The sequence below is a fragment of the Coffea arabica genome, chromosome 7e, assembly GCF_036785885.1.
Source record: "Coffea arabica cultivar ET-39 chromosome 7e, Coffea Arabica ET-39 HiFi, whole genome shotgun sequence".
Lineage (NCBI taxonomy): Eukaryota > Viridiplantae > Streptophyta > Magnoliopsida > Gentianales > Rubiaceae > Coffea > Coffea arabica.
Genome location: NC_092323.1, coordinates 18,625,647 through 18,634,217, shown reverse-complemented (window position 1 = coordinate 18,634,217; position 8,571 = coordinate 18,625,647). Strand labels below are relative to the sequence as shown.

The following is an 8,571-nucleotide window of genomic DNA, read 5'->3' as shown; positions in this document are numbered from 1 at the left end:
CCAGCAAAACAAAGAGATTTACGTAGCATGCATGAAATATATTCTAAAATTTGCACTTTAACCCCTCAAGTTTCCCCTTATGCCACTATGACCCAACCAATTGAATAATGTCCTCAATTTGGTCCTTGGCAGCCTTAATTTTTGCAATTTTCATTGCTTGTTTGCTTCAAATAATTACCATGCTTTGTTTCAATTGCACTTAATTCATGACTTTAGGGGCTTTATGACCAAGTGAGCTTGTGTTTGCCTATTTTTCCAAATAAATTGGTACCTTGACCATTTCTTTTATTTTGGAGGATAAATAAATGATTCCACTCCATTTAGGGCATCGATTCGAGGGAGGTACACTCTATCCCTTATTTTCACTTCATTTGACCTTATGTGCTCCTACGTGTTATGTGGATATGCATGTCTACTTCGCTTTCTTTGCCTTGTCTAAATTTCTTTCCATTATTTCATTTACTTTTTGCTTTCATTTAAGTTATTCATTATGGGGTATGTGTACACCTCTTGGCTTGTAATAGATAGGGCTTGGCAAGCAATTTGGTCCATTTCCATTTTAAGTCTTATTATGGGGTATGTGTACACCTCTTGGCTTGTAATAGATAGGGCTTGGAGGAGCATTCGATGAAGACCTGTTGAAGACATGTGCCTAGCTAGCAAATGTAATAGTTAGGGCTCTAATTGCTTTATGTGTCTTGCATGTTTAGTTACTACGTGTTAATTTGCTTTATTAGGGCCTTGCATCTAGTCGAGCATGCTAAATGTTATGTGCTACGTGTTTATGAGTGTTTGGCATGTCTACTCGCTTTCCATAGCCATGAATGAATGTGATGGATGAATGTACGTTTCCGCTAGTCCAACGCTAGTCGGAATTCATAGAATGGGCTAGTCCAACGCTAGACCCTTAGGGATTTCCCCTCGTTAGTACATGTTTGCATGTGCATTACATGTCATGCATTCTTTTTAGTTTATCATTTTGCATGCCCCTCGAACCCCTTTTCCCTCCATTTTAGGATTTTTACATTTCATGCTAGTTAGGGTACATTTGCCTGAAGAGTCCCCTTCTGATAAGGGAAACGAGCGAGTGTGGCTACTCGATAGCCTTAGCACGCTAGTTTTGCTTTCTAATCAAAGGGAAAATCGAAGTCGAAAAAGTTAGGAGTCATTCCCATACCCGACTTGATGCATTCCTTTAGGTTCATTCGTTCTCATTTATCACTTACTCACTTTTTTTCAATTCACATTTCCTCATCCCTTTTCCTTTCCTTAGTGTTCATTTTGATTTCTACTTCACAAAATTGCACTTAATTACACCTATATGCACTTATCACTATATTTCATACACTTGCACACAAACACTTGGATTTTTCATACAATTTCACACATGCACCTTTTCATACACTTGCACACAAACACTTGGATTTTTATACAATCTCACACGTGCACCTTTTTATACACTTGCACGCTTGCACTTTAGCCATCATTTGCATTAATCGACCTCTATAAGGTTTTCCTTTATTGGCCGCCACAACTCATGTGGTTGGGACCAAAAACCTTACAAGAGACATTTTAGAATTTAGGTTTGCATTTTTTTTCTTTCTTTTTGCATCCATCTAGTCAAATCCAAAACATGCAATACATATTTTTGGTAGAAAAGTTAGGAAAGGTGGGGCTAAATCACGCAACTAGCCTTGGCTAGGTCGAAGGGGTGCCTTGGATTTTTATCCTTGCCTTCCCCTTCGTCAAATGTGACCCCCGATCCCTCTTTTGGTTACGCAGACCCAAAAGTTCTCTAAAAGGGTTTATTTACTTTTCAAAAACAAAAATCATTTTTGGGTGACTTGGTACACCCTAACTCTATACCAAGTGGCGACTCCATTTTTGATACAAAAAAACCCTTTTTGAACTTTATATGGCCAAACCGTCGCATTATCAAGTCCCATGGCCTTTATTTTCATTTTGCACAACAGGCACAAAAAATTGGTGTTTGTCCTCTTAAGTTGCAGTAGGTATGTAACACCCTTCTCTATATGACTAATACTGATTTAACTATAAACACCTTACTCGGAGTGATCTATAAGGTACAATAAGTTTACAAACATGTACATTATGTTATATGTTAGTTACTTGCCTGTTTTTATATTGGTTAAAGGTTCTAATTTATCGTTCATTAGATTAATTGTGTTTATAACTAACTTCACCAAATTTGTACTGATAATCACGAAATATTAGCTAACACGTCTGCTCTATTTAAGTCTTTTTGGCCATGATAATGTAACAAATGGGACCTAAAATTCTGACAGGGGAGGTTTACGATATTTTTTAAATTACAGGAGAGGAGGGTGAGGCTGTCAGAAACCTCACCTCTAAATATCTGAAATTATCCCTAAAAAAAATGGGTGATTCTTCTGCTTTAGTATACGTGCAACTAATTGTTAAGGTAACCATTACAGTTTGAGCTTTGGTCCAATGTCAATAAAATGAGAGTATGAAATGGGCCTCTGAGTAAAGTACGGTTAGACGAGAAATTTTGTAACAGGGGTCAGTATATTAAACACTGAAAACGGGGCAAGAATGACCTCGCCTGAGCTGTTGAGGGATAATTTTGGCATCAACAAATTGTGCGATCCAGATAATTAATGGACATCAATTTTTTCACCGTGTGTGGGACCAACAAGTAATTTTGTACTAAAGTTACACATGGTGCAAACAAAGTTACGCCGTGTGCAACCAAAGTTACGCGCTGTTGAAAATGGCCAAAACTAGTATCTCTAATATTTGATGCAATTTATTACCAGTCTGACTAATATAAAGTGCGATCATGTGAAAGTTATAAACTTGCGCAAGATTCAAGATGTCTTATACAACAACAGTATGACCCAACTTTTTACGTGCTCTATGTAACACACTTTCAACTACGAAAGCAGATATATACCAATCCATGTCAATTAATAAACCCTGCGTACAAAGCGTGAAGGCGATAAGAACGAGCAATGGCACTATCAGTGTCATAACGTGTTTCTAATAAGTCATGAATTTTGCCACTACTCTTCATTGTCCATAATCTTCGTAGTGCCGGTATTACAAGTAGTTGGCATAAAGTCACAGACAGATTTAAAACAATTAATGATCGGCTAATGTTATTACTGACAATATTCTAGTGACAACTCAAAACCTAACTTAAATTACAAGTAGCTGCAAATATTGGCGCTAATGTGTCCAAAAAAACAAAATCATGCCATCACTGTTTCAAAAAATATCCTTTGCTATTATGCATAGCAGAAACAACAAATTACATCCCTGTTGAAGATGCTCTTGCAACCATTTACTATTTACTCCCAAGCATGGCGGAAATAGTGTCTACAAACTTCGTATTATGCTCCGAACTACAAAGCCGCGTGGTGTACAGCATTCGATACTTCGTAATATTTTCCTGCCACAATTTCACCTCTGATAATCAGCACCACGATTAAGTCCAATTTATTAACCATTTTATTGCCACACGTACGTACAAAGAAAGTTACAAAACGTGACCACACCTTTGTAATTCGCATAGCCAATCTTCCACTCCAGTATTCAAGAAAGGTCATCGTGAAAACTCCACTATCGAACCTGGTCAGATCAACATGAATCTTCTCAGGAATAAGGATAATATAGTAAAGTGATGGTAGTACACCATTGCAGTGATAAGCTATCGGGGAAAAGGACATGGAAGATCCGATATTATACCAGCTATCGGGTGACTGATGAGGGACATCAGCAACTTCGAGTTTGAAACTTGCAAAGTCAATTTTCATCCCAAATTTAGCTGCCATTATCAGTCCAAGGCCACGTTGCTGCACGAAACACGGTCAAGTAACTCAACATATGGTAAAAATCAATGAACTATTCCCATAAACAATCATACCAGGCGCTTTAGAACTGTAATATCTTTGCTTTTTGCTTGTTGTGGGTCAGGGTCTAGCAGATGGACTACGTGATGCGTGACATGGAAGGAGTACACGAACCAGTAACTATCTACGCAGACAGGGACAAGAATCTGATGCAGAGCAAAAACCATTTCAATGCTAAACTACCATAATTTTCATGTTTACTAATAATTTGCCAATAAATACAAACTCAGCAATAGTTACGATAAGATTATGTCCATACCAACTGACACTTGGAAGGATTAGCCGAATTATCCGGGCCGCGGATCTTGAACAACTTCATAAGCTTAGCAGTTAGGATGTCATCCGACTGTGCATCGAATTTTCGAAGATGCAGGATGCCATCCTGTTAATAATCAGTACAAGGGAATATAAGTGTTAACGGTGATTTTCAGAATTAGTATAAGATTATAACATGCATTTGTGCGAAATTTTCATAATAGTTTAATGAATAACTTGCCATTAGCCAACAACAATTTTAATGCTTACAACTGCTATAGGCTCGACAATATAGCGTTTGACTCTATTGGTTGTGCTAGTCGCCCCGCCCCAGTTGATATGCCGGGCAAACATGTCGATGACCTGTTTATTCACAACACAGTGACAGAATTGATTTAGTTACTGCCATTTCAAAAACCTATCACTTTACCTTACCAAACCAACACAATGTATTATTTGTCGTATGTGTCAAATATGCCTAACCCGAGTCGAGACATGCATGCCATCACAAAGAGTCTTGAGGTCATCTCGTGTGAGAGAAAGTTGAAACATTTGAATGAGAGTCTCCCTGCCATTACGCGAGACAAAAGGAGGCGCTATTTAAATTTGCCAGTTCTTATCAACCATGAGTTACAAAAATGTAAATGCTTTCTCAAGTTGTTACACTCAGTTTCAGCCAACAAATAGTAGCACTAATAAACCATGCATCCCCTAGGATGGAGAAATTTTACTACCTTCTGCTACTTCTTCATTATAATCAAGTAGTAAAAGATACGTAATTTGGGAGAAATTTTACAACCGTCTTCTAAGAAGAAGTGATGCCACTGCAAACCAACTTTAATTCTAACTGGGAGAGCATAAAAATTCAAAGGCAACATGCAAGAAATGACTGACTATTTATAAAAGGGATAATTTCAGATACCCCCATTCAGCTTTTGACAGTCTCACTCTCCTCCTTTGTGAATTCAAAAAATTTCAGAAAAAGTCTTACACACCCTCCTTATCATAACTTCAGGTCCTATTTCTTACATCCTCGTGGCTAAAACGACTCAAACCCACTCACGACTTTGCTATTTTTTCGTGATTATGGGTTCAAGAATCCGTCTAACATTCTCAAAAGTAACATTTGAGTATTCTATATCTAATCTCCATTCCACATGTACAAATAATCAAGTAACTAACACCTAACAGGAAGTACATTTTGCTAGTCTTAACTTGGTGACTAACAAATAATTAAATCGAAGAAGAGGGACATTGAGTTAACCTCAAAACATGCATGAATTCATTAGGAATGGACTGGAGAGATGCACTTAACAAATAGTGGCAACTATAAATTCTTAAGTGGCTGTAGCATAACCTTATAATCGTATTATAAACACATTGGAACCTTACTTGGGATTCTGATCTACCTCCCACGCGAATGCAGCGATCCTTTTATCGTACGTGCTGACTGTTACGTGTGAAGGCAGAAGGTACTCGGCTGACCGTAGCATGCTGCTTTTCTTCGTTGCCCGAGTTGGTCTCCCCTCATTCTCATCTTCAACAGCTGCTGAAGATATCAATACATCAGAAAACATAATTCAATAATTAGTTCACACTGACAGAATAATGCTTAGGTATGCGTGTTATACAAAAAATTAATAGGTCAGCAGCAGGGCAGTAAAGTTTAATCGATTAACCGATCAGCCAAGTACTCTTCAATTGATATGCAAAACTAAAATGCATTACGCAATAATTCAGCCTCAACGGTATCAGGGTTTACAGTCGACAGAACATAATACAATAAATTCATGGAAATTCGTATATCAAATTCTTGACAGCCACCAAGTTTACTAACCTTTCCTTTTGCGACTATAAGACCGCAACCTTCTCGGTGTGTTTGGCCCATCCAAAGGATGCTCAATTTGTATGGGACCTGTTGAGCAATCATGCTGCATATGTTGTGTGGCTTCATCCGTAATGCGGTCAGAAATGCTTGTTATATGGTCAGTATGTACTTCAACGTCTCGTGAATCAAGTTGGCCAATTGGTGGGGTATCATTTGCCTTGTTTCCACTGAATGAAATGTCCTTCCCATCACCTGTGATGCCATCATTTTCTGCCTCCTTTCCATCACTAGTTCTCCCACTTTGCTCTTTTTCAACCGTCTTCTGCCCTATTGATTGCCGATTTGTTGGTTCAGTCTCATCTATTGATCTGATTGACGTCCCAATGTCATCGGCAGTACCGCCGGCATCTTGTTCTTTTTCACTATCACCGTCATCGAGATCTTTGGAGTCCTTTCCATCCTCAGCCGATTCATATTCTGAATGATCTTCGCTTTCCATATCAAGATGTATCTGCTCTGAATCAGACAGCCTCTGTTTCTGCTTTTCCTTTGAAACGACCTCTGTTGCTGCTGCTTTGGCCCTAGGATGAGAACACAATATTTCTGCAATCTTTAATATCCTTCTTTGACAATTCACTGTCATACTGTACACTTCTGAAAGCTCAGCCTGCTTATACATTAACAAACTATAATGAATAGCTCGTTTCGACTTAATCCAGAACAGATGAATAGCAAATTATGCATTGATGTGTATTACTTCCTCGTGGATCTCACTAAATCTGCCTTTTCACTTTCAATTGGTGAAATATTTTTCATGACTAAGTTATGAATATCCAGTTATATGTGAAAATGCCTTCAGCTGTATTTGCCACTCGAATCGAATGAGGTTATGATAGTTACTTTTATATTTTGCATGAATAATATGCGAGAATTTTTTTCACTGCTCTTTTCTGTCATAGAATATGGAAAATACGACACGATCTGTTCTATGCAAGAAATGTACCTAGCTTAGATCACAACAATAGTGTTATTTGTGACCGGTATTTGAAAAATGTTGCCACCTTTTACAAAGCTTAACAAACGATTGGGTGTAACTTATTTGTCCCAAACTCCACTTACAACTAACTTTCCTATTTTTGTATGTTATGCATAGCAAACGCAAAATGATTGTATGCGGTCATGGAAGATTTATCATGATTGTATCGGACAAGATAACTTTCCCCAGTTACGTAGGTTTGGCTGCTTACAAAAACATCAGTATAAATGCATAACATTTGCTCTTAAGCAACAACATTACAGAATGAACTTTCTTCTAAGAAAAGTTAGGCAGCTTACAGCAATGTCATGATGACCGCTGTCCATCATTATTCCAACTAGCTCAGGGGGTAGTTCATTTATCTGTGCACCTGATTCAGCCTCTTCCTCTTCATGCGCCCCAATCTACGAAAATAAAGTCAAACCATCATTTCGTAAGTACATGGTATGTGTGTCTTATACATATTAACTAGTAAGTTACAATCCTTATCGAAGCAAAAAAATAATTATCTCTCTTACTAGTTTTCCTTTTCCATAACCTCCGAGATTATCGATCTCCAATGCATCCCGCTGTGAAATTAAAGCATCTGTCCATGCCTTTGCTCTTGGTGTAACTCGAGCCACTCTATGCTTTAGTATTGTCACTCGATCGAGGTAATGCACCTGCAAGCAAATTGGCGACTGACTCATCATTTATATCATTTGCAAACAATATATGTATCACGAATTTCAAAATTTTATTTATATCTAATGTCCCGTTTGTTCGACAATCCTCTTTCCCGTCCTTCATACTCACTTATCATATCATAATATGTACGTTGCATAAACAACCTTCATGTGCCTAATTAAAATTTCAAAATCGTTGCATCCCCTACTAGTTAAATGACTTACTAACTTTCAATAACGTGTAATTAAACTTACCAGTAGAACAAAGATGCAGCCCCCAACATATTGGTGCTGCTTTCCGCTTTTCTTCTGCACTTCTAATATCCTATTGCATAGTACATTTCTAATGTACTGGGCCCAGTTTAATGAGGCCACCTCAGTAACCACCTTCGTGCAATCCCATAGCCGGATTTTATGCTCAGCCCGTGTAGTTGGAGCCAATAGACATCCACAAGCAAATGCAACAAATAGTCGCTTGAACTCGTCCCCACTGCTCATGGATACTAACTCCTCCGGCAGCTCTTTCCATTTGTATGTTCGGCGACTTGGTCCAGAATCTCCACCCTCACTGCTATCAGCATCTTCAACTGGTAAGGGGCCATCATTTGGGATTCCAAGGATGAAACCGATGTCTTTTACTGTTAGGGGTAGCACACCATCTCCATGTAATTGAAAGCTGCTTAGTGTAGGATTAAAATTGTCGACCAGCCAGGTTCCTATGCCGTTCGGAATGGAGCGACACTGTATTTCCAGCAGCCCTCCAAACCCCATATCTCTGATTTGCTGTTTTTTTGTTTCATCAATGTTCGATGCTAACCAAACCATCTGATTTGGTGAATAACGAATGGTGTACTTCGGATTCTATAATCAAATTCAAGCGAAAAACTTAGT

At 38.3% G+C, this 8,571-nt stretch overlaps 1 long non-coding RNA gene across 1 annotated transcript; it reads right to left on the bottom strand.

Annotated features, from left to right (window-relative positions):
- Window positions 1–4,670: 4,670 nt before the first annotated feature.
- LOC140010987 (uncharacterized) lies at window positions 4,671–6,143 on the bottom strand. The gene is made up of 3 exons (XR_011818189.1): window positions 5,989–6,143; window positions 5,544–5,700; window positions 4,671–4,719 (listed from the first exon to the last, which is right to left on the bottom strand). It is a non-coding gene; the product is annotated as an uncharacterized lncRNA (long non-coding RNA).
- Between the last annotated feature and the right edge of the window lie 2,428 nt (window positions 6,144–8,571).